Below are 9,503 nucleotides of genomic sequence, written 5' to 3'. Positions count from 1 at the left end.
AATGATGGCGTCCGGGGAGAAACATGGAGGGGAAAATGGGCGGATGGGAGAGACGTATGTAGAGGACAGAGTACAGGTCAGAGGCGTATGAAGGGGACAGAGTACAGGTCACAAGTGTACGGAGGGGACAGAGTACAGGTCAGAGGTATACAGAGAGGACAGAGTACAGGTCAGAGGTATACGGAGAGGACAGAGTACAGGTCACAAGTGTACGGAGAGGACAGAGTACAGGTCAGAGGTATACGGAGAGGACAGAGTACAGGTCAGAGGTATACGGAGAGGACAGAGTACAGGTCAGAGGTATACGGAGAGGACAGAGTACAGGTCAGAGGCGTATGAAGGGGACAGAGTACAGGTCAGAGGTATACAGAGAGGACAGAGTACAGGTCAGAGGTATACGGAGAGGACAGAGTACAGGTCAGAGGTATACGGAGAGGACAGAGTACAGGTCAGAGGTATACGGAGAGGACAGAGTACAGGTCACAAGTGTACGGAGGGGACAGAGTACAGGTCAGAGGTATACGGAGAGGACAGAGTACAGGTCAGAGGTATACGGAGAGGACAGAGTACAGCTCAGAGGTATACGGAGAGGACAGAGTACAGGTCAGAGGTATACGGAGAGGACAGAGTACAGGTCAGAGGTATACGGAGAGGACAGAGTACAGGTCACAAGTGTACGGAGGGGACAGAGTACAGGTCAGAGGTATACGGAGAGGACAGAGTACAGGTCAGAGGTATACGGAGAGGACAGAGTACAGGTCAGAGGTATACGGAGAGGACAGAGTACAGGTCAGAGGTATACGGAGAGGACAGAGTACAGGTCAGAGACATACGGAGGGGACAGAGTACAGGTCAGAGGTATACGGAGAGGACAGAGTATAGGTCAGGGGTATACTGAGAGGACAGAGTACAGGTCAGAGGTATACGGAAAGGACAGAGTACAGGTCAGAGACATACGGAGGGGACAGAGTACAGGTCAGAGGTATACGGAGAGGACAGAGTACAGGTCAGAGGTATACGGAGAGGACAGAGTACAGGTCAGAGGTATACGGAGAGGACAGAGTAAAGGTCAGAGGCGTATGAAGGGGACAGAGTACAGGTCACAAGTGTACGGAGGGGACAGAGTACAGGTCAGAGGTATACAGAGAGGACAGAGTACAGGTCAGAGGTATACAGAGAGGACAGAGTACAGGTCAGAGGTATACAGAGAGGACAGAGTACAGGTCAGAGGTATACGGAGAGGACAGAGTACAGGTCAGAGGTATACGGAGAGGACAGAGTACAGGTCAGAGGTATACGGAGAGGACAGAGTACAGGTCAGAGGTATACGGAGAGGACAGAGTACAGGTCAGAGGTATACGGAGAGGACAGAGTACAGGTCAGAGGTATACGGAGAGGACAGAGTACAGGTCAGAGGTATACGGAGAGGACAGAGTACAGGTCAGAGGCGTATGAAGGGGACAGAGTACAGGTCAGAGGTATACAGAGAGGACAGAGTACAGGTCAGAGGTATACGGAGAGGACAGAGTACAGGTCAGAGGTATACGGAGAGGACAGAGTACAGGTCAGAGGTATACGGAGAGGACAGAGTACAGGTCAGAGGTATACGGAGGGGACAGAGTACAGGTCAGAGGTATACAGAGAGGACAGAGTACAGGTCAGAGGTATACGGAGAGGACAGAGTACAGGTCAGAGGTATACAGAGAGGACAGAGTACAGGTCAGAGGTATACGGAGAGGACAGAGTACAGGTCAGAGGTATACGGAGAGGACAGAGTACAGGTCAGAGGTATACGGAGAGGACAGAGTACAGGTCAGAGGTATACGGAGAGGACAGAGTACAGGTCAGAGGTATACGGAGAGGACAGAGTACAGGTCAGAGGCGTATGAAGGGGACAGAGTACAGGTCAGAGGTATACAGAGAGGACAGAGTACAGGTCAGAGGTATACGGAGAGGACAGAGTACAGGTCAGAGGTATACGGAGAGGACAGAGTACAGGTCAGAGGTATACGGAGAGGACAGAGTACAGGTCAGAGGTATACGGAGAGGACAGAGTACAGGTCAGAGGTATACGGAGAGGACAGAGTACAGGTCAGAGGTATACGGAGAGGACAGTACAGGTCAGAGGTATACGGAGAGGACAGAGTACAGGTCAGAGGTATACGGAGAGGACAGAGTACAGGTCAGAGGTATACGGAGAGGACAGAGTACAGGTCAGAGACATACGGAGAGGACAGAGTACAGGTCAGAGGTATACGGAGAGGACAGAGTACAGGTCAGAGGTATACGGAGAGGACAGAGTATAGGTCAGAGGTATACGGAGAGGACAGAGTACAGGTCAGAGGTATACGGAAAGGACAGAGTACAGGTCAGAGACATACGGAGGGGACAGAGTACAGGTCAGAGGTATACGGAGAGGACAGAGTACAGGTCAGAGGTATACGGAGAGGACAGAGTACAGGTCAGAGGTATACGGAGAGGACAGAGTACAGATCAGAGGTATACGGAGAGGACAGAGTACAGGTCACAAGTGTACGGAGGGGACAGAGTACAGGTCAGAGGTATACGGAGAGGACAGAGTACAGGTCAGAGGCGTATGAAGGGGACAGAGTACAGGTCACAAGTGTACGGAGGGGACAGAGTACAGGTCAGAGGTATACAGAGAGGACAGAGTACAGGTCAGAGGTATACGGAGAGGACAGAGTACAGGTCAGAGGTATACAGAGAGGACAGAGTACAGGTCAGAGGTATACGGAGAGGACAGAGTACAGGTCAGAGGTATACGGAGAGGACAGAGTACAGGTCACAAGTGTACGGAGGGGACAGAGTACATGTCAGAGGTATACGGAGAGGACAGAGTACAGGTCAGAGGTATACGGAGAGGACAGAGTACAGGTCAGAGGCGTATGAAGGGGACAGAGTACAGGTCAGAGGTATACAGAGAGGACAGAGTACAGGTCAGAGGTATACGGAGAGGACAGAGTACAGGTCAGAGGTATACGGAGAGGACAGAGTACAGGTCAGAGGTATACGGAGAGGACAGAGTACAGGTCAGAGGTATACGGAGAGGACAGAGTACAGGTCAGAGGTATACGGAGAGGACAGAGTACAGGTCAGAGGTATACGGAGAGGACAGAGTACAGGTCAGAGGTATACGGAGAGGACAGAGTACAGGTCAGAGGTATACGGAGAGGACAGAGTATAGGTCAGAGGTATACGGAGAGGACAGAGTACAGGTCAGAGGTATACGGAAAGGACAGAGTACAGGTCAGAGACATACGGAGGGGACAGAGTACAGGTCAGAGGTATACGGAGAGGACAGAGTACAGGTCAGAGGTATACGGAGAGGACAGAGTACAGGTCAGAGGTATACGGAGAGGACAGAGTACAGATCAGAGGTATACGGAGAGGACAGAGTACAGGTCAGAGGTATACGGAGAGGACAGAGTACAGGTCAGGGGTATATGGAGAGGACAGAGTACAGGTCAGAGGTATACGGAAAGGACAGAGTACAGGTCAGAGACATACGGAGGGGACAGAGTACAGGTCAGAGGTATACGGAGAGGACAGAGTACAGGTCAGAGACATACGGAGGGTACAGAGTATAGGTCAGAGGTATACGGAGAGGACAGAGTATAGGTCAGAGGTGTACGGAGAGGACAGAGTACAGGTCAGAGGTATACGGAGAGGACAGAGTACAGGTCAGAGGCGTATGAAGGGGACAGAGTACAGGTCACAAGTGTACGGAGGGGACAGAGTACAGGTCAGAGGTATACGGAGAGGACAGAGTATAGGTCAGAGGTATACGGAGAGGACAGAGTACAGGTCAGAGGTATACAGAGAGGACAGAGTATAGGTCAGAGGTATACAGAGAGGACAGAGTACAGGTCAGAGGTATACGGAGAGGACAGAGTACGGGTCAGAGGCGTACGGAAGGACAGAGTACGGGTCAGAGGCGTACGAAGGGACAGAGTACGGGTCAGAGGGGACAGAGTACAAGTCAGAGGCGTACGGAGGGGACAGAGTACAGGTCAGAGGCGTACGGAAGGACAGAGTACGGGTCAGAGGCGTACGAAGGGACAGAGTACGGGTCAGAGGCGTACGGAGGGGACACAGTACAGGTCAGAGACATATGGAGGGGACAGAGTACAGGTCAGAGACGTACGGAGGGGCAGAGTACAGGTCAGAGACGTACGGAGGGGACAAAGTACAGGTCAGAGATGTACTGAGGGGACAAAGTGCGGGTCAGAGATGTATGGAGGGGACAGAGTACAGGTCAGAGATGTACTGAGGGCACAAAGTGCAGGTCAGAGACATACGGAGGGGAGAGAGTACGGGTCAGAAACGCAGAGTATGGGTCAGAGACATTCAGAAGGGACAGTACAGGTCAGAGACATACTGAGGGGACAAAGTGCGGGTCAGAGACATACGGAGGAGACAGAGTACAGATCAGAGACGTACAGAGAGGACAGAGATGTACAGAGCGGACAGAGTACAAGGCAGAGGCATAAGGAAGGGACAAAGAATGGGTCAGATACATACAGAAGCGACAGAGTACATGTCAGACATACAGAGGGTTAGAGATATACGGAGGGGGCAGTACGGGTCAGAGGTGTACGGAGGGGACAGAGTACAAGGCAGAGGCATAAGGAAGGGACAAAGAATGGGTCAGATACATACAGAAGCGACAGAGTACATGTCAGACATACAGAGGGTTAGAGATATACGGAGGGGGCAGTACGGGTCAGAGGTGTACGGAGGGGACAGAGTACAGGTGAGAGACGTATGGAGGGAACACAGTATGGGTCAAAGACATATGGAGGGGACAAAGTACGGGTCAGAGATGTACAGATGAGGGGACAGTACGGCACAGGCGAATGGAAGGACAGAGTACGGGTCAGAGGCGTATGGAGGGGACAGAGTGTGGATCAGAGGTGTATGGAGGGGACAGAGTATGGGTCAGAGACGTACGGAGGGGACAGAGTACGGGTCAGAGGCGTACGCAGGGGTCAGAGGCGTACGGAGGAAACAGAGTACGGGTCAGAGGCGTATGGAGGGGACAGAGTACAGGTCACAGACGTACGGAGGGGACAGAGTGCACGTTAAAGACATACGGAGGGGACAGAGTACGGGTCAGAGATGTACGGAAGGGACAGAGCAGAGGGTACAGTGTACAGGTCAGAGGCGTAAAGAGGGGACAAAGTACGGGTCAGAGACAACAGAGTACCAGTCAGAGGCATACGGAGGCGACACAGTATGGTTCAGAGGCGTACGGAGAGGATAGAGTACAGGTTAGAGGTGTACGGAGACGACATAGTACAGGTTAGAGACATACGGAGGGGACAGAGTATGATACAGAGACGTACAGAGGGGGCAGAGTACGGGTCAGAGGTGGCAAAGTATGGGTCAGAGATGTACGGAGGGGATAGAGTACAGGTTAGAGACGTACGGAGGTGACAGACATGTTGCAAACAACTCTTCAGGACAACTCAAGCAGATGTGCTGTCTGAGTAAGAAGAATCGCTCTCAGCTGCCTTGTGTGTTACAGGAGATCACCTTCACTTACCTGTTCACTTCACTAATCATTTCCTTAGCAAACTCATGTGTTATCCATCAACTCTACTGCTCCAAGCAATCTTTAATGGACTTCATCTCTGCTATCACTGGTTCTGTTCACATTTTTTGTCTCTGAAAGCAAAGTAACTGTGGCGCCCTGGACAAGCCAGGGGCCACAGAGCACAACACCCACACACCCCACACTCCCGGTCAGGCACACCAAAGTCAGACACAAAACCCTTGTTGCCTTCCTCCAGGGGCTGATGTCCACACCAGGGGGTGGAGCCAGGCGGTTGGCCCCGCCCACCGAGGAGTTCACAGTCCTGGAGGCGGGAAAACCAGGCAGATTAGTTGTGGAGTTTGAAGTAGAAGGAGGAAAGTGGCAGTTAAGCAGCCTGAAGTTGGTCCGGGTGTGTGGCCCGGGCGGTACAGCAAGGTTGGCAGACGGTGGTGACCGTCTGCAGGAGTGGCCTATCGGAGTCTACCGTAAGGACCGTGGACGGGCGGTGGCCCGGCGGTACCGGACCGGTACGCAAGGAGAAGCCAGCACCATCTGGCAGGGGCTTACGGACCCCGGCAAGGCTAGGAGTCGCCGTGAATTTGCCTAATTCGTTAGTGAAGGGAACCTCCTGGGTTTCCCAACAGCCAAGTCCCGACAGAAGGCAACAGTCCAACCAAGAGAGGGAGACACCGCCACCGCCAAGGCAACCGTTTCTCAGGGCCAGAGCCTGCGGGCAAAAGGGGTTCCTCCAGCCCATATCCAAGCTGGGGAGCGGGTTACCGGTGGGAACCCATTGGAACCATCTACCGTACATAGGTGCAGGGAAAGGCAGTCATCACCAACCTGCCGGGAGAAACAACACCGCAGCCGCCTGTGGGACACGTCCATCCAGCCGCTTGTTTTACCGAGAACTGTTTCCTCATCATTGGCTGAGTGAGTACCACCGTGCCGTGCGGCACAGCGCTGCCCCCGCGACCCTGCACCTCACCAGGCCCCGTAACCCGCCTGCCATCCATCCCTACCCCCATCACCGGGCCCCGGGACAACCAAGCCCCTACCCACGGAGGGGAGAACTAACAACAAAGCTGCTCCCTGTCACCGCTCCCGGGATCCCCGTCTAGAGCAGCGATGGTGTCACCAACTTCACCACAACTGTGGGTGGCGTCACGGACAATAATCAAAACCCCCACAATCAAAATCCCCTTTTCACTCACGGGCGAGGAGCGCCGCTCGAGTCCCCGGGATCCGGCCCACCGCTCAAGCCACCACCGAGCAGCAGCAGCAGCCGGACCCGAGCAGTGGGAGAGCGCAGCGTCCCCTCGTCCGCCCGCGACATAACTACTTACTAATCATGTGTCACCTCATCTCTGCGAGGAAGTTACCAGATTGCCTATAATTTCCTGTGTGGAATCATATCTCTGCAAGCAAGTTACCAGATTGCCTATACACAAAAAAATGTCCTGTGTGTAACCATATTTCTGCAAGCAAGTTACCAGATTGCCTATACACACAAAAAATCCTCTGTTTAACCATATCTCTGCAAGCAAGTTACCAGATTGCAAATAAATAAAAAAAAATGCCTGTGTGTAACCATATCTCTGCAAGCAAGTTACCAGATTGCCTATACACAAATAAAATGTCCTGTGTGTAACCATATCTCTGCAAGCAAGTTACCAGATTGCAAATAAAAAAAAATGCCTGTGTGTAACCATATCTCTGCAAGCAAGTTACCAGATTGCCTATACACAAAAAAATGTCCTGTGTGTAACCATATCTCTGCAAGCAAGTTACCAGATTGCAAATAAAAAAAATGCCTGTGTGTTACCATATCTCTGCAAGCAAGTTACCAGATTGCCTATACACAAAAAATGTCCTGTGTGTAACCATATCTCTGCAAGCAAGTTACTTCACTGCCCATACAAATGGAATTTCTGTGTGTAACTGCATCTCTGCAAGTTACAAGATTGTTTATATATCAACTGTTCATGTAAGCAACTGAATCTCTGGAAGAAATTTACAAGCCTGTACATCTACTTTTCCCATGTGTATCCACATACGTGGCTATGCTTTATCTGGTGCTTCTTGCTTCACTTGCCCGTATGCTGTCCTGCATGCTGTCCTGGTCCTCGATGAGCCGCCTGTCATCTGACAAGACCCACTCATCTGCAGCGTCTCCTCTTGCCTCATGCTGTTTACCCTGACCAACGGCATAGAGAATCCACCTCACCAGATGAGCCCATAACACCCATTTTCCAGCGTCCATTACCCACATCATTTGTAAGAACTGTGTGTTCACTTGCCGCCTAATATATCGCAACCATTTACAGGGGCCATTGTCATGAGATAATCCATGCTACTTGCTGTATTTGACAGTGATTTTAATTATATGGCTGATTCACAGGTCTTCACAATTAGAGAGAAACTTGAGCCAAGACTCCTGAAGACGTCTAGGCTGTTCTGTGTTGAAATCACTTATTGTCCACCATCAGAAAATGGGGAAGTCTTATAAAATTGAGGAACTGGAGGACACCAACATCACAACGAGATCATTGACCTGTGCTGTATATTAACCTATGCTCGATCAAGGCTCAATCATGTTGTGTATATAGCACTGAAGAGTCTTCGGCCCTTCACGACATTCTTCTACAGCTCATCCACCCCATGATCTTTCTTTAAATGCATCATCATTCGTATGATTCCATGAAAAGGCTAGTAGACCATGTTGCAACTTCGAGCGCCAGATGTGTGAACCCTCTACATGAAGACTGGGTTGATGCGTATATTATGGTCCTGATGTAAGAACTGAAAAACAACTATCAAGCCAACGATCTCTCAGAATTTGCTTTCCCCACTTCGCAGCGTGCATTACTCTGGCCTTGTCCATTGGATGCCTAAAGTCTGAACTGAAAGGCCAACTGTCTGTTGTGTCTGAATGCAGTTTGGCCTAGAGAATACCAGAAGAGGGACAAAGACCTGAAACCACTTATTGTAGTCAGCCGAAGATAAACCCACACTCCCTGTACAGAGATAAAAACCTGCCCACGCTTAATGTAGAGATAAAAACCTGTCCAAGCTACATAGAGAAAAAGACTCATCCCCCATTCCTGTAAAAAATAAGACCCATTCCCACTTTCTGTACAGAGTCAAAGTCCTGCCCCCACTTCCTGTAGAAATGACCCGCACCCACTTCCTGTAGGATAAAGACCTGCACCCACTTCTTGTAGAGATAAAAACCTGCACCCACTTCCTGTAGAGATAAAGACCCACACCCACTTCCTGTAGAAATGACCCGCACCCACTTCCTGTAGAAATGACCTGCACCCACTTCCTGTAGAAATGACCCGCGCCCACTTCCTGTAGGATAAAGACCTGCGCCCACTTCCTGTAGAGATAAGGATCTGCACCCACTTCCTGTAGAGATAAAGACCTGCACCCACTTCCTGTAGAAATGACCCGCGCCCACTTCCTGTAGGATAAAGACCTGCGACCACTTCCTGTAGAGATAAAGACCCACACCCACTTCCTGTAGAGATAAAGACCTGCATCCACTCCCTGTAGAAATGACCCACACCCACTTCCTGTAGGATAAAGACCTGCGCCCACTTCCTGTAGAGATAAGGATCTGCACCCACTTCCTGTAGAGATAAAGACCAGCACCCACTTCCTGTAGAGATAAAAACCTGCACCCACTTCCTGTAGAGATGAAGATCTGCCCCCACTTCCTGTAGAAATGACCCACACCCACTTCCTGTAGTATAAAGACCTGCGCCCCACTTCCTGTAGAGATAAACATCCGCACCCATTTCCTGTACAGATAAATACCCGCACCCACTTCCTGTAGAGATAAGGATCTGCACCTACTTCCTGTAGAGATAAGGATCCGCACCCACTTCCTATAGAGATAAAACCTGCACCCACTTCCTGTAGAGATGAAGACCTACATACA

The sequence above is a fragment of the Anomaloglossus baeobatrachus genome, chromosome 1, assembly GCF_048569485.1.
Source record: "Anomaloglossus baeobatrachus isolate aAnoBae1 chromosome 1, aAnoBae1.hap1, whole genome shotgun sequence".
Classification (NCBI taxonomy): domain Eukaryota; kingdom Metazoa; phylum Chordata; class Amphibia; order Anura; family Aromobatidae; genus Anomaloglossus; species Anomaloglossus baeobatrachus.
This window is presented reverse-complemented; position numbering follows the sequence as displayed.